This window comes from Harpia harpyja, chromosome Z (genome assembly GCF_026419915.1).
Source record: "Harpia harpyja isolate bHarHar1 chromosome Z, bHarHar1 primary haplotype, whole genome shotgun sequence".
NCBI classification, from domain to species: Eukaryota; Metazoa; Chordata; class Aves; order Accipitriformes; family Accipitridae; genus Harpia; species Harpia harpyja.
The window spans coordinates 83,869,227-83,893,070 of NC_068969.1; the positions used below are offsets into that span (position 1 = coordinate 83,869,227).

General features: G+C 36.8%; 1 protein-coding gene across 3 annotated transcripts in view; it reads left to right on the forward strand.

Moving 5' to 3' along the window:
• The window catches only part of PTPRD (protein tyrosine phosphatase receptor type D), a 1,297,083-nt gene that overhangs the window by 572,448 nt on the left and 700,791 nt on the right, over positions 1-23,844 (forward strand). The gene's annotated exons all lie outside the window — the stretch shown is intronic.

A 23,844-nucleotide genomic window follows, 5' to 3' on the forward strand; every position in this document is an offset into this window, starting at 1 on the left:
TTTCTCTCAAAGTAATCTGGTATTTAATTTGCTTCTTGTGAAATAAAATAACAGAGTCCCAAGGAATTCAGGCCCTATCACTTTAGTGACTGCTCTGATGAGAGACACTTCCAGCCTTCATAAAAATCTGCAATTCAGAAAACTTCCTACTATATGATTTACATTGTATATTCTATACCATATACCACATACTTTTTTTTTAAGGTTTTTTATTGTTTTGCATTTCTTTAATGTCAGTCTTGCAAGGTACTTCTGGGCACTACACTAGTGTAAATAAGTGGTTTAAGCCCAGTCAGTAACAAAGCACCATGAAGCCGCTCGCTCAATCCTCCACCTCCCCAAGCCCCAGTGGGATGAGGAGGTGAAAATAGAAAGACATGCTTATGGGTTGGGACAAGGACAGGGAGGGGCCACTCACGAATTATGGTCACGGGCAAAACACAGACTCAACTTGGGGAAAAAACCAAAATCTCCTCCTCCGGCACACGTCCTCCTCCCCCTCCTTCTTCACTAACCTTGGTGTCTGCAGAGGGGTTTCTCTCACATTCCGCTCCTCTCTTCCACTGCAGGTTTCCCCTTCTTAAATATGTTATCCCAGAAGCTCTGCCACCATTGCTGATGGGCTCAGCCTTGGGCAGAAATGGGTCTGACTTGAGCCGGGGGAGCTTCTAGCAGCTTCTCACAGTAGCCACCCCTGTAGACCCCTCCACCGCTACCAAAACCCCACCACACAAGCCCAAAACAATAAGTATCTTTATCTAGCGGTACTTTGCTGAATACTTCTTACTGATTTTTTTTTTTTTTTAAACATGTACAAGATTTTTCAGAGAATGTTTTAATGAATTATTTTTGTGTAATATGAACACTGCACCATAACACTGTTTTTCCTTTATTTTGTGAAATGATAATAGACAACCCATTTGAATTAGATCTTGAAATCTGATCAAATGTTCCAGAAGTTCTAACATGAACACTACAGTTTATCTGTGATCCATGTCAGAAATACAGCTGTCAACACTAAAGCACACCTGCCACCAGTTTGCTGTCAGCAAATTATTTTTCACTTTTATTAGGAAGTGCAGTAAATTGCCAGAAAAAACTTTGGTCTCATATTGAACCTTATGTCATATTCCAAATTCACAATCTGTAAATCAACAGGTGTAAGGAAGTTTACAGGGAAATAACTTTGAGTTGGAGAAGTCACATACTAGACATTTTTGCTTCAAAATAATACTATGGATATCTTCACAATGTTGTTAAGTAGAACAACACGAGCTGCTAAGAATTGAGCAGGTCATCTATCTATAGGCTGTTGAGACTGTACATGTACAGTGTGTTACTGAGAAAGGAATATGGGTCTTACTGCTTTCAAACAAACAATTTTTCACTTTACCCCAAGTAGTTTTGGAAGCACGAGAAATCCATGGGTCATTATCATTCAAATTAGGATAGGTATGTGTATTGGATTTGGAATCAGTCAGTAGACTGATGTTCTGAAGGGAGATACATTTACGTATGTCAAAATGCATTCAACATCTAAAGCTTTGACTTTCTTATATAAACTATGGCTTCTGGTGCAAGGTTCTAATCCGATATTCTCTAAAGAGAATTTGGTCTCTAAACCATGTAACATAAATTTTTGTTACTTAAGATTCTGAGAAGGAGCAGAGGTATGGCACATTTTATATAGGATCACAAGTTCTAAGACTTGAACTGTATTCTCCCAAATGAATGATTAGACTTTATCTGCTGTACCACCTTGCTGGAGGCTTTATGGTTTTAAACTGCATTTGTCAGTTATGTAAGACTGCACAATCAACCAGCCACCTGATGCTTTTATCTCCTAAAATAAAAAACATTTTGCACGGTGGATTTTTTATTTCCCTCTTCTTTTTAGAGTTTTTTTTTTAATTTTATGAAATAGTTTTTAAAACTATGTAATAAATATGCATTTGAGATCCTTTTTCTAAAACACTGTATTGTAACTGAATGTTGTCATGAGAGTTCAAAAGGCCTTAGCTCTTTTCTAGGCCTCTTTTGTTTAGGTGCTTATCATTTCACTCATCATATTTTCCCATTCCTGCTTTCTGCTGACTTGCCACAGAGATTTTGAATTATGTGAGTGAAATTGCCTGTGCTTGTATGTGAACAGAACTGTACACTGAAAAAGGGCTAGCTGGCATAACTCCTGATGGAATATCTGGAATATTTGAGCACCTGATTTGCAGAGAGCTTACTGACTTTCTCTGTGAGACATCATCTCCATGCTTTACATAGTTCTGAATATCTGAAGCTCATTCTTTAGAAGTGGTGTTAATAGTTGTAATAGAAACAGCAGAGTACTGTGGATCCAGACAGTTTCACTTTGCTTGGTTATACCTTATTACGGAAAACTCCGTTACTAGCTAAGGCAAACTATGCATTAAGCAGTCTTGTGTCTTAAAAAGATTCAGTTTTAGGTAATCTGGCAAATTGTCATTTAACACTAAACAGCCAAGAGCAAAAATCAGACTCCCTCTTAGGAAGCTGATCCTCCAGCTGGTAATTAGGATTTTTCACAGATGTTTGCCCGTCCTGGACTAGAGAAGCTACAAGGGATCATGAAATCTAGGCAGCTTCTGAGATCCAATTCACAAACCGGGCCTTTTATGGCTAAGGCCAAGTCAGATGGCTCTCTGCCTGTCTAAAAACATTCAGATTAACATCACACAGGAAGTATAAAAGATTATGTAGAGCGAAGACTTTTATCAGCACAGCTTCTTCCTGCTCTACAATTCAGTGTGAAGTAGCCATGTTGGCAGTTTCACTGGCTCATGGAAAAACAGCTTAAGGGCAGTTTTCCATTAGCACAGAGTTGTTACAGGTACTCTTACAGCATCTGCGGTCCTCATCACTGGGCAACGTAGATTTAAAAAAAAAATATTTGTGGATGGGATACTTGTGGTGAGGCCATGAATGAGCTAATCTTCCACTGCACTATCAGCTCTTTATACACCTGAATAAATTCATTTTGTCTCAAAATACTCAAGGACTTCTCTTACACATTGCAAAGGGCTTCCTCTTCTGAGAACACACAGGATCTGGGGAATCTTGTCTAATTTCAAATGTCATTTGTACATCCTCTCCTTCCCCCAACATACCGTGCAGGTTACGGTATTTCCTTATGTCCCTTGTCATTCCCCTATAACATTATCACATAGACATAACTGACATATATAATGTTAACCCAATGGTTTTAAAATACATTTCCTTAATTTATACTAAGTTATGAATGCATGCATATATATGTTTATACATATAAAGATAATGTTTATAGTTAATAAATAGATAGTAAACACCTTGGCCACTTCCAAGCACTGCTAAATAAACTTGTATTAATTTTCTAAGAAAATAGAGGAATATGAAATCACAGCTTGGGAATAAAGGAAAGAGAAACACTTAGTAGAATCCAGGAGCAAGAACTGTATAAAATACCATCTATGAAGGTTTTCACATATGTCCACAGTTTCCCTTCTGACATAACCCAAAGCAAAGAACATTATATTATGTCATGTAGATAAGACAATAGCTAAGAAAAGTTTCCATCCAGGCAACAGATTAAAATTGATTTAACAAATCTGGAACAACTTATTGTGCTGAGCATAGAATTTGACACTTGCCTGATAAAACTTGCCTCAAGACCACAGATACACAATGAAAATACTATTCAAGAAGTGGCAGTCCCTACTCAGGTCTATAGAACTTCTGTCTGAAAAGTTGGGGCAAAGTAATTCATTAATGAAACTTTGTTGTATCTTGTTGCTAAGACTGATGAATTTACATATTCAAACAGAATTTTAAGGAAAGTATAATATTGGGATTAGCATAGAATATTAGAAACAGAGTTCTAAATAATTCATGAATTAGTAACTGCATAAATTTCTTCTCTGTATTTTAAAATTAGATGTAAGTAAGAATGCTTTCAGAGGAAAAAATATACAGTATGCTGTACTTATTATAGCTACTCAGCTGTTTTAAGACTTTGAGATATTTTTTGCATTAGATTAGCTATTAAACACTAATAGCCACTTTTAACTTGTTTCTTTTTATTTTTCTTTATTTTGTAAACATTGTGGAAATTATTTTGTTCATTAGGAAACATTGATGTTACATAACAATGCATAACTATAAATATTTGCATTTCTGTCTGCATTACAATCACTTAAATTAAAAAGACCCAAAACTTAACAAACAAATCCAAACCAAACTTCTGGTCGTAGCCACAGTTAATTCTAAGTTTGTATTTATCCACATAGTTTTGTTGGGATATGGGCCATATGTTTTATTTTTCATAGGTCCAAGTCTTGATCAATCAAGTTATGGTAGGCTGACCCATGCAATTACATAGAAGACAGTATTTTGATATGTAGCCAATTCACTAAAACAGCTTTCCAAAGAAAAATATGTTGAAGGGAACCAAGGAAAGTAGAAACTGCTTTGAAAAAAAGAAGAAAGAAATAATCACCCTTGGTACTTAATAGTTGTCCAAGAGACAAATTGCCAGAAAAGTTGCTGTCTGCCCAAAGGGAAATGTTACCTCCAAAATTTTTAACAGCTTCATGTTGGCATTTCTTCAAATGTTCTCTAAAACAGCAATACCAGTTTTTTATCCTCTGAAGTACCGTATGCTCTTCTTTTGGAAATAACAGTCTAAAAACCTAATGCTGTAAGTTAGTTTGTCGAGACAACAGTGAAAGCTAAAGAAAATACTTAGGAGCAGAGACTGATGACTTGCCAGTATGGTCTTAAAAAATCTACTGAAATTGTTGTTCTTCTTGCTCAAAGCACTGAATACACTAGGATTTGTACTAACCTTTTCCATTCTGCTGTTAATAATTTCAGATACAAGCTTTAAATTAACACCGAGTAATGGATTTTTTGCCAATATAAGCATGTTAATCATTGTGTATCTTACTGTCCTAGTTTCAGCTGGGATAGAGATAATTTTCTTCCTAAGTAGCTGGTATAGTGCTATGTTTTGGGTTCTTTATGAGAAGAATGTTGATAACACTGATGTTTCCAGTTGTTGCTAAGTGATGTTTAGACTAAAAGTCAAGCATTTTTCAGCTTCTCATGCCCAGCCAGCGAGAAAGCTGGAGGGGCACAAGAAGTTGGCACAGGACACAGCCAGGGCACCTGACCCAAACTAGCCAACGGGGTATTCCATACCATGTGACGTCCCATCTAGTATAGGAACTGGGAGGTGGGGGCGGGAAATCGCAGCTCGGGGACTAGCTGGGTGTCGGTCGGCAGGTGGTGAGCAATTGCACTGCGCATCATTTGTACATTCCAATCCTTTCATTATTGCTGTGGTCATTTTATTAGTGTTATCATTATCATTATTAGTTTCTTCTTTTCTGTTCTATTAAACCGTTCTTATCTCAACCCACGGGTTTTTCTTCTTTTTCCCGATTTTCTCCCCCATCCCACTAGGTGTGGGGGGGAGTGAGTGAGCGGCTGCATGGTGCTTAGTTGTAGGCTGGGGTTAAACCACGACACTAACTTCAGAGGAAAATTCCCATTTTGATAGCAAACCTTCCATCAGTCTCCTACAAAACAGCTTCCAGGAGGTGTATCTTGTGCAATTTCTATCTGACAAACAAATATCTGACATTTAGCAGTGTGAAAAATACTTCACTCTGTTTCCTAGCCTTTCATCTCCTTCCTGATGTGACTGCTACTCACAAAGGCAAAGGTATATGCCAAACTTTTTTCTAGCTACAAGAAAGTTTTAATTGAAAACAAGAGTGCTAGGTTTGAACACAGCTTCAGCAGATTAGCAGTTAAATTAGAAGGGGCTTTTCATTTAAGTTCCAGTGTTGATATGTCACTGTGCCCTGTCACTTTGAAAAGCGATAGTGCTTTGTTATCAGTGCTGAGCGCAGGCAGCCTCCTGATGTAGAGGCAGACTAAAATAGGCTGCCAGAGTGATGAAGGCACCATGCACATGTTGCGTCCTCCCATGCAAAGAGATGTGGAGGGGTGTTGCTGACACACTGCTCTGCTTAGACAAACAGGCTGATCATCTCCCAGGGTCTGTTTTCCTGACATTTAACAAAAAAAAAAATGAACTGATGGCAACAATGTTCATCCTAGTTCAGCTCAAGGAGTATGAAGGGATTCAGAGACTACAGTAGCATTTCTCATTAATAAATGATTCCTAGTATGTTTGCTTATCATCCCTTTTGGCAGGAAAACTCTTTGTGGGATTAGTCGTTGAGAGTTCTGTATGCACAGAAGTTACAAGATTTGAGGGATGTTCATATCTTATATTGAGGTTTTAGTTGCAGAAGAGGTATATGAATGTTATTCTCAGCTTCTATAATTAAGAACTAGTATAGTTCTTTTAATATTTGAAGTCACTTTTTATATAGCTCCAGCTTGTACTGCTCTGATAGAAAATGGATATGATTACCTTTTTTCTTCTGTTGTTCCCTACCATGAATGTCTTCTTGGGTCTGCCATGGCAATCTAAATATTACCCATCTGATGCTTTTTTCTGTCTAATATTCTCAGACACCTATCTTAATTATAGTAAGAAAAGATCTCATGTGTTCTGTACTCGGCATGATAAAGGGAAGACACTTAGCCTGTGTATTGGATCTTCATGGCAAGGTTTTGTAGTGGGGGTGCTGCAGGGGTGGCTTCTGTGAGAAGCTAATACATGCAAGTTATGACATCGTATTACTTTATATGTACTTTTCCTTTGATGATGTTATGTAATTGAAAAGCATATTCTGTTAGAAAATTTTGCTTTTCAGGCTAGTGAGTAAATAGCCCTATTGTTGTTTAAAGATATATGCTTTGCTTTTTGCTTACTGAATGTCTTTGGTTTCTTATTTCTTGGAAAACTCTTTTAGCAAAGATATTAAACAGAATCAAGTAGCTGTGCTGAATTTCTGAAGAAATTACAAAATATTTTTTTATATTCATTTACAAACCCTTAATTTCCATAGATTGCAGATATATAAAAATAATTTTTCACTACAATTTCTTCAAGTTGAAGCATATGAAATTGAAACTTATGATTACAGTTAGTTGCATACATAAAGAATGTTTCTAGTTTCATTTTTAGTTCTGACTGGAACAGTAGTTAAGGCAAAGAGTATCACAACTGGAATAACAGGTTTTAAATTTTCTTAATTTTTTTTTAATAGCTTAACCTAGTTAAAACAGAGATTGAAAATACTGAGTGTCATTGTATAAGCACGATTTAGTTTAAGGTCTTCACTAAATTGAATGATTTAAGTATTTTTCTCAAAGGCAGAAACTCTAGAAGATACACACATACATTTTCTTTCTCCTTTTCTCACTTTCTGCTAAATATATTTCATTCATGCCACCTGGACTCTCTCAAAGCAGATCCACAAAGCATACAACAACTCCTATTGCCAATGAATGCACTAAAACAGATAATGTCATTAACACTGCAAAGGCTTTGCAAGTATATATGAACTAAATTAAATTGAGTCAGGCGTGACAAATTGCGTTGAATTAAATCTTGTTTAAAAAAAGTATTTTTTGTATCTGAAGGTCATTGCATGCACTGTCAGTCACTCAGAACACTCAAAGTAGCTATTAGATCAAAGGAGAGGAGGTAATACTGCAATTCTACAATACACTGAAAACCAGATTAGAGCACTGTGGGAAGAGTAGCAGGAAATATGCATCTGCAGCGGAACAGAAGCAATTTGAATCCTTGTTTGTTTGCATTCTTAATAATTGAAAAGAAGACTATAAAAGAATCCAGAGGCTATAATTGCAATGTATTTGCTTGCTTGGAGCTGATGGAAGATGGAACCTACAAAGAACAACAATAGCTTGGTTTTATCAGTGGTGGTGGGTTTGCAATTTCCTTTATATTTTAAATGCCTTTTCTCTATGCTTAACATTTCTATACAATCAATTTTGCAACATTTTAGAAGTGGAATAACATTTGAAGTACTTTCCAGCTTTGACATGAACAACACGTAAAACATTAAATGTCTATCTTGCAGAAATTCTGAGTTATCCTTCTACTTTTAGTAAATATAACCTGTAATTCAGGTTATATTTCTTTATTTTATTGCAGTATTCTGGGCATGTATGGTTATTATACAGTTTAGTAAAATGGAATTAAGTGAGTGTCAGGGAGGAAGGCTGCAGATTTATCTTGTTCTGGTTATTTATTCTGGGACGTATGGATACACCTAGAAGAAGAACCACAGAAAGTCTGAGGCTGGTTGGCACCTCTGAAGATCATCTAGTCTAACCCTCTGCTCATTCAGAGTCAGCTACAGCAGGTTGCTCAGGGCTGTGTCTGGGCAGGTTTGAATATTTCCAAGGATGGAGACTCCACAACCTCTCTGGGCAACCTGTGCTAGTGCTTGGTCACCCTCACTGTAAAAAAGTGTTTCCTGATGTTGAGAGGCATGTGATATTTGAGGGTATGACCCTACCATCACAATAAAAAAGATTTCTCTTATATTTAATGGAATTTCCCCTCTTTCTGTTTGGGCTTGTTGCCTTTTGTTTTGTCACTGGGCACCACTAGAAGTACCTAGGTCCATCTTCTTGGCTTGCCCCATCAGGTGTTTATACAGATGGATAAATTGCCCCATGGGACCTCTCTTGTCTAGGCTAAACACTCCCAGCCTCTTCTCATATGACAGATGCTCCAGTCCTTTCATCATCTTTCTGGCCCTTTACTAAACTTGCTGTAGTGTGTCCATGCCTCTCTTGTACTGGGGAGCCCAGCATAGGACACAGCAACCAGATGTATGTCACCTGTGCTGAGCAGAGAGGAATGATCACCTCCCTTGACCTGCCAACAATGCTGTTCGTAATGCAGCCTGGGAAGCTGCTAGGCTTCTTTGCTGCAAGGGTGCGTTGCTGGGTCATAGTCAACTTATTGTCCACCAGGACCACAAGGACCTTCCTTTTCTGTTGAGCTGCTTTTCAGACAGCTGGCCTCCAGCTGGCTGCTGCTGCATGCAGTTATTCCTCCACAAGGGCAGGTTTTATCATTTCCCTTTGTTGAACATCAGGACGTTCCTGTTGGCCATTGCTCCAACCTGTCCAGGTCCCTCTAAATGGCAGCACACCTATCTGGTGTATCAGCCTACTGTTCCACTTCGGTATTCTCTGCAAACTTGCTGAAGGACCATTCTGTCCATTATCCGGGTAATTAATGAGCATGTTGAATAGTGTTGGACCCAGTTAGGCAGTATTGACCCCTGGGATACAGCAGGAGTAAGTGGCCTGCAGTTGGGCTTTGTGCAGCGGATCACAGTCCTTGTAGCTTAGTAGTTCAACCAGTTTTTGATCTGCCTTATTGTCTATTTTTCTAGTCCATACTTCACCTGTTTGCCTATAAGGGTGGTAGGGGAGACAGTGATGAAAGCTTTGCTAAATTCAGGAGAAGCAATGTTCACTGCTCTTTACTTGTTTACCATTCTAGTCACCTCATCATAGAAGACTATGAATTTGGTTAAGTATGATTTCCCCTTCATATATCCATGACAAGTAGTCCTAAATGACTTTGTGTCCGTCATGTTTAGAAATGGTTTCCACAAGGATTTCCTCTATTGCTTTCCCAGGGATCAAGGAAAGGCTGACTGGCCTGTAGTTCCCCAAATCCTCCTCCTTTCTGTTCTTGAACAGAGGAGCGATCTTTACATTCTTGCAGTCTTCAGAGACCTCCCCCAGTCAACACAGGCTCTCAAGATAAATTCAGTGGGGTCTGGTGATGACATGAACCAACTCTTCAGCACTGGTGGGTGCAACCCATCAGGTGACATGAACTTGGGTATGACTCATTTGTTTAAATGATCCCTAACCGGGTCCTTACTACGCAACTGAGTGTAGGTCTTTCTTCCTCCAGACTTTCTTGCTGGTCTCAGGTACCTGAATCTTGCCCTTAGAGATCGAGGCAAAGAAGGCACCGTGTGTTTCAGTCTTTTCAGTGTCCTTTGTCATCAGGTCCCTTCTCTTGTTCAGCAGTGGGCCTGCATTTTGCTTTGTCTTCCTTCTGCTTCTGATGTACCCATAGAAACCATCTGTCCCTTCACATCCCTTACCAGAGGACACTCTAGGTGGGCTTTAGCTTTACTAACCCCATCCCTGCTTGCTTGGACAGTGTCTCTATGTTCTTCCTGGGTCACCAGTCCCTGCTTCCATAGGTATGTTGCATTTTCTAGTCTGATCTTTCTCAGGAGCTCCATGTGCATCTGTGGAAGATTGTGCCTTCCATAGAGTGATGTGTATTTTGTGGGAAGGAGGGAAGAAAGGTCCTGGAAAATAGCACAGGGCATGAAAATATGTTAAGATCCAGTAAAGGGGGAATCTGTAAAAGTAATAGTGTCCTCTGGGAGTAACAGTGAGTGAACAGTAATGCTGTTGAGCTGATGATAAGCAGAGTTTCCTACAGACACAAAATGGATTTTCTAGTATTTGTTCAGTCCAGGAAGGCACTGTAAACCAATTAGGTGGAAAGAGAGACTAAAAGAAAAGACTGATTCAGGAAGGTCCAAATAGATAGGGCAGATTTGTTTACAAATCTTTTAATTATTCTGCCTATTCCTGAAAAGCTGAATTTAAATCTGAATTTATTTTTTAGAAAGTCTGATTTGGTTTATGAATTTTCTTTCCTAATGAATGATAACTTTAGAAATGGAACATCCATTTAGCAGACTCCTGTGTATGAATATAAAGATAATTCTCCCTTAAATTTCCACCCAGTTTGGAATCTGATAATTTTCTGCAATTGTATCACTTTTGTCACATCTTGACACTTCATTAGGTTTACTGATCCTCAGCAGAAGGGTGAATTTTCAGAAGTGCAAATCTGTCTGTAAATACTGTAAATTAAATAATATCTTAACTTCAAAAAAAATAGGAAGTCTAGGAGGGCATCTTTCCTAGTTGGCTCACTGTGTACTTGTAGCAAGAAGTTATCTTATCTATATCTCCTCCAAACTTAAGAACGCCCCATGCCTGCCAGTGCTTAAAAGGCATTTGGACAATGCCCTTAATAACATGCTTTAACTTTTGATCAGCCCTGAATTGGTCAGGCAGTTGGACTAGATGATCGTTGTAGGTCCCTTCAAACTGAAATAGTCTATTCTGTTCTGTTCTGTTCTGTTCTATTCTATTCTATTCTCTTCTATTCAAAAGATACCTGAACTTCATCTGAAGAATTCAGCTTCTCAAAAAAGCCTTCCTCCTCCCAAAAATTAATGGCATCAAAGCCCATCCATAGAATAATAATTTTCTCTAAATGTGCTGTGTATAACAGCTATTGCCCTACCAGCTCTATGAATTTTGACTTATTGTGCAAACTTTACAAAAGATGGACAATAAAGAAGGACTTAATAACCCATGTGACACCATTTAGATGCCATCTTGCTGACTTCAAGACCCAAGTTAGTATTTCTGAATGGTACTGAAAAGTGTAAAATAGATGTCAACAATTGCTTGCTGACTTAATTGCACAAAAAACATGTCTCTATATTCATCATACGATAATGAATAAAAAAAAGAAAATCTATGTAAACCAATAGATATACTCACTTTGTTGGTGTCCCAGACCAGAGAAGTGCCCAATCTCCTTCCAACTCTCTTTTCTGAAGTTTATTCTTAACAACAGCTGACTACTTGAGGTTGCAAATCTTCATGTAATTTTGTGTTGAAAAATGCCTGATACAATAACTAAAGGAATAACTGTACTTTGAAAACTATGCAAGTCACAAGATAAAGTTTTCAATAACAAAGCTAAATAAATGTCTTTGTAATAGATCTGGCCAGTTTAACAGCATGACAAAAATGAAATGTAAGATTAAGTGGGGAATAAGTTTGCCAAACAATTTTCTGCTAAAATTGATACAATCTTTGATTATGACAGAACTTTTTGTTCAAAAATTAGAAAGTATCCAATTTTAGGTAATTAAACAAGACTAAGGAAAGTCATGTCCGTGCCATACAGACTAGTTTTAATGTCCTTTAGCCTTGCTTGCCTGAGTACACTTTCAGATTCAGATTGTCTGAATGTTTTAATGTAAATAAAAAAATACTCAATCCACTTATTCTGTTTTTGTAGAACAACTGAACTGTGTTGACTAGAATTATTCTCCCCTCCAAAGATCCTAAGGAAAATATGTGAAATAAAAAAATGTTTAGCCCTTTTTTTTTTTTTTGTAAAATTGCAGGCAATTATTTATATAGTTTCTAATGAGAAGTGCTTTGTAAACATAAAAATAATCAGCACTGTTAGTACCAGAGCAGATAATGAAAGTAATTTCATATCAATTGGGGCAGCTGCAGAGAAGAAAACTGTTCTCTGTGAGCATAGGTAGCAAATGCAACTCATTAAGTTCACATCTATCATTTGAATAACCATAGGAAGAAATTTTCGAATGGATTTATAGAATCACAGAAAAGTCTAAGTTGTAAGAGACATCTGGAGACCATTTAGTCAAACCTCCAGTTGAAATTAGAGCCTTAGATTAGGTTATCGAGAGCCTTGTCAAGCCACTTCATGAAAATTTCCTGTGAAGGGAGATTCCACCACCTTTCTGTCCAACCTATTCCAATGCTTAATTGCTCTTCCAAGTATGATTTTTTTCTTGTGTTTGTGAACCCTTGCCACCATGTATCTATGCAAAGAAAGTACCTTCATTTTCTCCATAACTACCGTCTAGGTACTGGATGACTGTAGTTAGATTCCCATCAGGGCCGCCTCTCCTTCAGGGTGAACAAAGCCTATGTCTTCAGATGTCACATTCTCCAATCCCTGAAGCACGTCATTAGCTGCTTGACTCTCTTAGATATTTCGAAGTCTCCCTTAAACTGTAACACCAAAACTGTGCAGAATATTCCAGCTGTGGACTAGTAAGTCATTAATGGATGGGAGCATCTGACATATGAAGAGAGGCTGAGAGAGCTGGGACTGTTCAGTCTGAACAAGAAAAATCTCAGGAGAGATCTTATCCATGTGTTTAAGTGCCTGAGTGGGAGTGTGTAAATAAGATGGAGCCAGACTCTTCTCAGTGGTGCCCAGTGAAAAGGACAAGAAGCAGTGAGCAAAACATGAAAGATTTGAAATTCCATTTGAACATAAGAAACATACTTTTTCCTGTGAAGGTTGTCAAAAACTGGCAGAGGTTGCCAAGAAAGGTTGTGGAGTCTCCATTCTGAGATATTAAAACTCACCTGGAACACACCATGTGCAACTTGTTTTAACTAACCCTGTTCTGAGCAGGGAGTTGCACTAGACAATCTCCAGAGGCGCCAACCAGCCCCAGTCCCTCTGCAGTTCTGTGAAGTGCTTAATAAAACAGCATTATCACATCCCTTAATAAGTTGTCTGTAATCTTGTTAATGCAACCCAGGACACAGTTTCCCATCATGGCTGCAAGGGTGCATTGTGGATTCATGTTTAGCTTACTGTTCACCAGGACATCCAGAATTTGCACAATCAGAATATGGTAAAAATCTTTAATGTAACATGTAACATAAGTTTTCACATTACTTGCCAAAAGAGCTTTAGTGAATCCAGGATTATACCAGAGATACCACCACTAGCATTGCAAAACACTCTTCCAAGTTGTGACTGAGGTACTGTCAATAAGTTTCCTTTGAACCTGTATTTTCCCTAAATAAGTTTTCTGCTTCTCTCACACTGAAGTTGCTGTTTTACTCTTGTGCATCATCCATTCCACTTCTGTATTTTTCTGGTGCTGAATGACATACACAGTTAAAGCAATAAGTTTCTAGGGTTTTACACTCCCTGTTCATAGTACTTGTAATCAAGAAAATAACTGAAGTAGCAAGGAGTAATAGTGTCAAACCAGTTTCCCCAGTGACTTAAAATTCCTACCCCACCCCAGTAATTTTAACCCTCTGGAAGTCCAAAGGGCTGTGTATATTTAAAAATAATAATCAGCTATGTCTACAGTAAAATTAAAATCTGGATATCTTTTATTAAAAATTTTGGGTCCCAAATGCGGCTTGCATGATCATATGCAAATGAGTGTTATTGTAGATGTTTGTCATGCACTGAAAGTTGGGTTATTTGTCTCAGAACTTAACTCTGTTTAAAAGAATGTTCATAACTTCAATAGGTCCTAGAATATCATTCTCATTTTATGGACATATATGCAATATTATTTGCTGCAGGATCCTAAGGCATAATGATTTACAATTTACATTATCACAGACTGAAAAAGCAACTAAGTAAAATCTGTTCAAATTATACTGTTGTATTTAATATGAATGCACAACCAACTCTTTCTGCAAGAAATGAATTGTAATTTCATGCTGTAAGATTTCACAATACAGAGAACTGATCATTACATTTCCATTTTTAAAAGAAGCAATATAATGAGAATATAATCAGATCTATAGTAATTTATCATTTCATATACCCTAGACTATGTCAACAACCTTAAAAAACACATTTCTAAGGGCAGTATAGCAGTTCTACATAGTACTTAGTAGAATTACTCTAAAAAAGTATAACACTGATAAAGTGATAATCGTATATTCAAACATTTGTACATCACTATATTGCCCTATGTGTTTTTCAAAACTCCAGTTTTTGTTCTAAAGTTCACTATGCTTTGAAACAAATTGTCCTCAGAATCCATTCATTTAAATTTTTAAGGAGGTAGACCTAAAATTTGCACTTGATTCTCTTGAATGAACATTTATTACAAATAGTGCCTTGAACAATCAAATTCCTTGAGCAACACTATTATGCATTGATCATTTTTATATTTAGCAAAATAATTGTCTAGAGGAGCAATAGTAGATGTTTTCCTTTTACTATAAATTGATAGGGAAGTAATCTAATATGAGCATAGGGTAGGCACTAATTCATTATTCCTTATTTATTTTGATTTCTGGTTTAGTGTGACTGGATTTTTTTCTTATTTCCTCCAATTAATTTACATTAGAACACATGCATTGCTTTAAACTTCACTTCAAATTTCCCATTAAATTTCCCATATACTTCAGCACCGATGTAACAAAGAATCATATTTTGAGTTAATGATTAGGATCATTAGGGAAGAAAAACAACCAGTAAGACCTATATTTTTCATGCTTAAAGCACAGCATAAAATTATCTATCCTTTAGTCAGAAACCAGTACTGATTTGTTGAATAGATTACCTGAAAGCAAACGTGTAAGAAACTATATCTAATACAGTAAACCTGTAACACTCCTTGCACGTGTAAGCAGCTTGGTTAGAGGATTAAAGCATTCCCACCATAAAAAAAACTTTGATATTATTCTTAGCATGTTAATCTAAATGAAGCACAAATAAAGGATGATTCAGTGTTAGTTTTTTCTTGGGTTTCCTTTTTTTATGTTTTTGTGTCACAATGTAAATTTCATTAGTAAACGGTACTTTGGTCTATAAATTTTTTTTTTTTTTTAATATACATACTTCTTCCTATTCCCTAACTAGAAAGACCATGAAGAGTTTGGGACTTAATCATTCATTGTAATTACACAGGGTGTTCACACTCATTTCAGTGACAGGGTGGTGAAAACCTCAAGAAAGCAAAGTAGCTATGTCTACAGAAAAATTAAAATCATGATTATTTTTTATTAAAAAAAAAAACCCACAAAACCACATGATAAGTCTGTTGTGTTCTTAATTGTTCTGCAAGCTTTCCAACAAAAATAAACCCAAAGCCATCTTCTTTACAAAAGACCCCAACCAAACTTGTTTTGGAAGTCCTCTGGCAGTAAAGATTTCAAAAGTGGTTACAGCCAAATTGCAAATGTCTCTCTGCTTAACAAAGTGAGTCTTCACTACGTTAATTTTGCTTTGCTGCCAAGTGATGAACAATGTTATCTATTCATAAGTTTCCTGAATAAAATATTCTTATCATCCCTAATCAGACATCCATTTGTTTAACAATGAAATATTTTTAAAAGTCTTTTGGAAGAATTAAGCATGAGGATGCATCCTCTTCTTTCTCTAGCAGGTGAAATTGAGACAGAGATTTATACACATTGCTCCCCACCCAGTAAAATGTATTGCTTACATCAAAACTACTCTGAAGTTCACCGGGTATCCAGGGATCCTGAAGATAAAAATGCTGTTGTATAAATCAACAAATTGCTTTAATCACTTTGAAAATCCAAACACTTTTTTGCTGTATTGGTGCTGCCGATTTCAGGATACTTCAGTGATTTAAAAAAAACCCCAAACATAATATTTGACAGTCAGAGTTGGCCTGATGCAGAGAGAACTGGACATGATTGAAGATTTTTAACTAGTAATGAAAGCTCATTTTCAGTTAGCCTTTTGCTTTGTTCATTCTCCTGTAAAGCACCACTCAATCTGTGGTTTCATTTTTTTTCAATATACTTTTCTCTTCTGAATGTGGTATTATTTGATTGGAAGATTCTGAGCTTGACAACCATTGCCCAGCAGCTTAGTAAGCAGTATTTATACTAGTACTTACACATTGAACCTGCTTCTTTCTCTTCTTTTTGAGTAAATATTTGGGCTTCAGGCTTTTTTTATTATTGCTATTGTTCAACAGTATTTTCTGATATTTCTGGCTTAGTCTTATTTGTTAATTTTATTCCATACCCATAACAGATGCTTTGTATTAGTTTTTATCTTTCAGTGATTTGGGTATGTTTGGTTGTTTTTAAAGCATTTCCATATTTTTCAATGCAGCATTTCATGACTTAAGCAAAAGTGGTCACCTTAGAAATGCTCCAGCATCATATCCTTCAACACACATATGTATATTTAAAGGTCTGTGATTTGGGAGCGTGGGAGTAAGAGACAATTCCCTTTTGGATCAGAAAGCAAGTTGTAAGCACAGATGTTCTTCAATAACTGTTCTTCAGTAGGTAACAGTTTATTCATTACAGTTTGAATTGCATGCTTTTATCTAATGAAGGACTTGATTTTGTTTTTCTATAGATATGGTCTGATTGAAAGCTGTAACCTGGCATCATCTTTTTTTCACTTTCTGACAGAGACATTTTAAGCATGAAATGTGATGTTTTAGGAGAGTTTACCAAAAAAAAAGGTTAAGATTTGGTTGGCAGCTCACACTTACAAGTTCTCCCAGTCTTGAAATATGTTGTTTCTTATGAAAGATGTATTGATGAAATCCATATAATGCACCCACATGCATTGAACACGTATGTGGTGGGCTGACCTTGGCCAGCTGCCAGACCCCCCCTCAACCACTCTCTTACTTCCCCTTCTCAACAGGGCAAGGGGAGAAATTAAGATGGAAAAGCTTGTGGGTCGGGACAAGGACAGGCAGGTCACTTACCAATTACATTCAAGGGCAGCACAGAGTAAACTTGGGGAAAATTAATTTAACTTATAGTCAATTTGAAAAAGAGAGAGATGGTGAGAAACAAAGACAAAGCTAAAAAGACCTCCCCCCTCACTCCCTCCTTCTTACCAGGCTCAGCTTATTTTCTGGCTCCTCTACATACTCCCCAGTGAGTGGCACAGGTGGATGGGGAATGGATGTTGCAGTCAGTTCATAACAGTTCCTCTCTGCCACTCCTTCCTCCTCACGCTTTTCCCCTGCTGCAGAATTTGTCCCTCACACACCAGAAAATCTGTTTCTGTGTGAGCTCCTCTGTGCTGGCTGCAGGGGAATCTCTGCTTCCCTGCAGCCCCTCAGTGCCAGCACCTGCCCGCAACGCAGTGTACTATGGTTTTGTGTTTACTGACATACGGGGTGGGAAAAGAGATGTAAAAACTTGATTCCTCAGTGATTTCACTTTTCATTACTAGTGAGCATCAGCAGCAGGAGGATATTTATAACACTACTGCAGTGCCAAAACAGAAAAGTATACACTGTGCACAGCAGCCTGGTAGAACAGGGTTACACTAACCCACTTGTCTGAAAAGACTGTCCTTCTCAGACTAATAATGGCCCATATACATTCTAAGAACTACTATTTAGGGCATCCACATGGCACAAAATAACACTAGCATAAAAAGAATATGTAGGATTCCTAATGAGAGTTCTGTTGGTAGGCCAGATTTTCCTGATTGAAGAAAAGGAGCTTAAGTGTAGTATCTTATATTCATCTCATAATTATATATTACTTCATGACAATTTTGAATATCCGTGGTTACTTATTATGTATTTGTGTCTCACTCTGCTTCCTTAATATGTGATCTCTCAATTCCACACAGCAAAATCTCTCTTGTGATGCTGTTGTTAATGCTGCATCTCTCTGGAACGTGCTTTGGGCTTTCTGGAGAAAAAGTCTCTTTCCTTATACACCATTGGAAATTCTTTATGACTGATTGCAAACAATTTTAACAATTTATTTGAGGGACGATGCTTGACAGAGGTTGGAATAAAAATTCTGGACCAAGTGAGCAAAAGTACTGATTTATTATCATTTCCCACTCACTGAAGGTTACCTAAGGTAAAACAAAACTAAAAGAGAGCTAAAAACTCCCATGATGTTCTGTTATATACTTGTGCATATTATGTATGCATAATATAAGTTTGGTGCATATTATATATGTATAATATATCTTTATTATTAAAATTAAAAATTGTAACTTGCCAAATAAAGTTATTTAAAGCTAGCTTGCAAAGTCTGAACACAAAATTTTTGGAAAATTTTAAATTTTTGAGCATAGAAATAAGAATTTGCCAGTACATTTCTTGACTTTTTAGGTTAATACAAAATTTCAAGGAAATCACATTTACTTTCATAAAGTATACTGAGTAAGAGTCTATATTTGTCTTGGATGATGTAATGTCATAAATAATTGTGGCATTCACATTTTACATTTTGGTCCATTTTTCTGTCTCCCTCTCTTCTCTTGTTCTTCTTGAAGTCACCTCTAGGCTTTTTATATATGCACATACAGATTAGGAGCTTTGGAATACACTTGCTTCTCACTGGACTGAGAAAGCCTTTCATTACACTTTGTGGGTTTTTTTGTTATTGGTTGGGCAGTGAGGTAGATTGGCGCAGATTGGTTTCATTTTTTTGTTTGCTTTTTTTTAATGAGGAACTGTTTAGTGTGTTTGAGTTTTCATATTATGAAATGCTTTAGCTGGCAGAGAATCCATCTATAGCTGTTAAATTTTAGATTTTCATTTATGCATATACTTACAGAAGTTATATGGGTACAATTTACAAATACTTACATTTTATGTTGACAGAAATTAGTGAGGGTATTTACTTCATTCATAAATGAAGAAACTTTTACTAATTTACAACACAATCTTTTTCCTGTGAGGGAAAAGAAAATCAAAATGCATTGTTCATTTGCATCAAGTGATATTTAGGGGCCATACCCTCATATCAAGACTATGGTGATGTATTCAGTCTGCTAAAAGTGTTTCCTTCTCTTCATTATGTCTGTCTGACACTTCTTGACTCAGTGTCACAGCTTGTCTCTTTCCTAAATCTGAGATTTGATGTTCAGGAACTACAAATATGTTGCAAGCTGCTGGGAGCATTAAAGTGTCTAGCAGATGCCATGTTAGTGATGATAGCATATGGATTGATTCTAGCATATATGCTATAGTTTTTACACTGTTGATGCACGTATGTATATATTTATGTTAGCTTAAGGTCTTTATCTGAATATGCATGCAATTCTTTGCTTATTTATTCTTGATCCATCAACAGCTTTTTCAGACATAATTGCTTTCTCTGCTGCAAATACAGTATCTCCCCTAGAGTAATCTTCAGTCTCAGTAAACACAAAACCAGTAGGAAGCAAATTGTACGCTAGGATGCTCAGCCATGTTTTCTGCTGAAGTCATCAGTGTCCCTGAGTAATAAGTCATCAAGAGAAGAATTTCACCCCAATTGTTTATGTCTCAAGTCACTATCTTTTCAAGCAGAATTCATTAGAGGAACCTATCCTGTTTTCTCTTAGAGGTACCTATCCTGTTTTCTCTTGGAATCAGAATTCCCTGAGCTGTTTTAAGAATTTAGGGTACGTAAAGAACATACCATTGACATTTGAGGTACCTTCTGTACAGCAGAACTACTTTGTTGAAATGAAGGTTTACTATTTCCATAAGGCCTATAATTTCAGGAAATGTACTCAACTGGGAAAAGAACTATCTCTGTGTAATATCATCTTGGTATTGAGATATATGTAATTCTGAATAAGCCATATACTTAAAATAGCCTTCCTGTATTGCTGTTACACAAGAAGAAGAAACTGAGGAAACCTGAATTTGGGCTGAGTTGGGGAGGAAGTGGAAGGCTGCTCACTTTCCCTGTTGTTAAGAAAGGATGACTAGTGGCAAAGGTTCATTTCCATCACTGTCTTTCCTCTGTTACCCTCAATTGCTATCCTAGTGAAGGACAAGGTAGAGAAGGAATTCAAGAAAAGACAGTCATGATCATTAAGAGAAACAGTAAATTAGGTAACATCAGTGACAATCTTGTAATTTCTGAGATACAGGAAACTAAAGATATGGATGATAATTTGTCAGAACAGAGGAAAACTAAAGCTAATACAGAAGAAACATAGAATTGTCTAGAGCAGGAAGGAGATAGGAGGCCACAGAGAGAAGAAATCAGCAGTAAGATGAGAGACTGACAGGAGGAAAAGAAAAGTGGCAATTGATTTACTCACCAAAGATTAAATCAGGGTAGAAAACAGGAGGAAGACAAATAAACACTGGCAATCAGTTAGGAATAATATTGCGTCTCCTGAAATTTGAGGTTCTTTCCCATTTTCCTTTTTTCCACACATGATGAATTTCTGCTACAGAATACCCTTTAAGAATACCACAAGTCTACACTCCATCACAGAAGTGAAAGAGAAATTCCAGAAGAGGAAAGGAAGGGGAAGGTGGCTTTGGGGAAGGGTAGGACCATTTTTCACCACTTTTCAGCTAGAAGCTAGAGGCATAAATCTGGGCGGAATATGGAGAGAAGAGAGAAAAAGGAGTACGAAAACCTAAAGGGAATTGACACAGGGGACTTTGGGTGGAAAGAAGATGAAAAGAAACAAGCAACAGGGATGTTCTTATGGAGTGCAGAAAGCTCTTTCAAAAGCAAAAATAGAGCAAAAGAGTGAACAGGGAAGTTGCGTGCAAGAAAAAGAAGCTTGAAAATTTATAAGAAAACACATACTCTAGGACAGAACTACAAGTGATGATAAGGTAGCATGGCATAAAAAAAGACAAGTCTTTAGATTTTTTTTTCTCTTTCAGAGACTCTATCTGAAGCTGATGGTAGGCTTAGGTGTACATTTGTTTCAAGCTATAAACAAACTCAGCAAGGGAAAAGGAATTGAGTTTCATGCTTTAGAAAAGCAGTGATGAGGGATAAGGAGAAGAAGATGTATTTTGGCCTCTTGTTTTGGTGGCTTTTCATATGCTACAGCAAACTTCTGCTGAACGTTTCTTTTCTTCAACCCTGTTTAAAATCCACTGTAATTTATTTCTACTCAGCATGTTTTCTGATTGCAATTATCTCTTTATTCTTATCTTTCACTACAAATCTTAATGGCAGTTGTGATTAGGAGTCTGTTGCTTATTGATTACGTTGATATGTACATAGCAAGTTATTTATGTACTTAATTTAAATTAATTTTATTTGTAGAGCTGAAGCAGATGTTGTAGAGTTGTGTTTTCCCACTGATTGTTCAATGAAGTGTCACTTACATGAGGCTTTTTCTTTCCAGAAGCTTTCATTTTCTTTGCCTGTATGTTTCTGATTGGGACTACATGAGAAAATTACTTTCATAACTAACACAAGTACACATTATGAGATTTATGATTCATTCTCTCCCTATTGGATACGTACTGTACTGTGTTACTAAGCTCGTTGAAAATCTTTCTGGCTCTGTCTGTATGTATACATTTTACATGCATTCAGAAACTGACTCTGAGCAGTAAATCACAATAGCCTTGGATGCCGTGTATGTGGGTATGTGTGTGCACATGAATATAATGTGTATCAGCTAATAATTTATAGGACTGAGGTATGAGTATTCCTAAAATTATGCTACAAGGCAACACTGACGACAAGCATATAGTCAACAGTTTGTTTTCTGTCCTGCCCTCTAAAGGAGAGTGGAATAATTCTGTAACTGAGCTTCAAAACAACCCAACGCAATCCATGGACTTGCGAGGACTATAAACCTTTGCAGTTCTTTGTGTCTGTATTGCTGGTACTCTTTTGGTTTGCCTCATATACCAAGTGTCTTTTTATTGCCTAGGTGAAGAATAAGAGATTTAAATAACACAACGGACATAGTCTATGGGAAAGTCATAATTACCTCTGCAAACCCTGTTTTTATCTAGAATCCTGGCGCTGTGACACCACTAAGGTCCTTATATTCTCTCTTTGCTCTTTGGTCTTCTTGCTTAGAACTGATGAATCTGGTAAAGATGCTAACTGTACTGTTAAGTTAAAATTGCCTGGAAATGACACAACGGCTAGATTCCTCCCCACCCCCCACACCCCCACACCCCCCACTCCCCACCAATGTAATGTTATTTATCACATATTAAACACTTTGGATTTACTACTCTGTATTTTGCAATGAATGTTCTAGAGAGTAGTTCTCTTTTCCATGGCCTAACTCTAACTCATGAATGTGCCTTTTTTTTTTTTTTTTTTTTGTGTGTGTGTGTGTGGTATCTGTATTACATTCTGCAAACAACAACATGTTTTAGGAGATGTTTCCCTTGGTCCTGCACAGGGAGGTGAAAGTACAAATGTTGGACCACATATGTTGAATTTACTGTATTAAGACAGACCCTGGCACTTATATTTTTTATCAGTAGATGTCATATAATTTGTTTTATAGCAGTTTTAGTTCTTTGCTTAATTTTATATTTCACTGTATATCTTGAAAAGACTTTAGCCATTCTCTGTATTGCTGTGTAATCTGAAATAAATCAGGGACCAAGTATTTTCTTGTTTTAGATGATGATAAACAGTCTCCTGTATAGGAAATATGTGATCACTAATTTGAGGTCATAATGAGTCATGCTGTAGGCAACTCAATTTCCGTCAGTAAAGAGAGGTTTTTATTTCTGGTGCTACAATTTTAGGTTCAGAAAAGTTCTTTTTATTGTTTTTCTTTTTTTAATACAAATGCTGTCATTGTTAAAATTAGAAAGTGGAAGTTAAATACTGTAGACATCTTAAAGGGACTGATATGAATACATAGCTTTGAATGTTATGTTTAGAATTCTTATGATCTTCATATTTGCTTGAAATTTGGAAAGTTTGATTTCTTACACACAGATTGAACTCACACATGGTTTCATCTGAAAAAAAAAATTGAATCAAGGAACATTAAAATAAGCCCACTTTATGAAAGTTGCAAGTGGAACATGAGCTCTTTGGGATAGGAAGAGAGGCTTTCCTTGTTTTTTGAGATCTTCACCTCTTTTTCCCTTCTGTACTCACCCAGGACCCAGTAGAGAGTGGTTTTCTTCTGTGATTAGGACTTGTCTAGGCCAGGAAAAAATATAGGATTCATAGACATGATGCTTTGTTCTTGCCCTTTTGGAGGGAGGGCATTATTTTTTCCATTTAAGATAGGGGCAACTCAAGACATTTACAAAATACTGTAATATTTTCAAACATTTTACAGAATGAAAACCAAAGCAGTTCGCTAGAACTTTCACCAGCTCTCAGAAAGGGAGACCATTCACTGCCAGCCTAAAAAGACTGGGTAATTAGCTGAACCTGTTTATAAGTAATTAATTATATATGTATGTATATTTAAAGTCAGCATGTTACTTGCTGTACTTTCTGAATGTTTTTCAGGACATGAAGAAGGAAATACTTAACTGCTCAGTTGCTTTTATACCT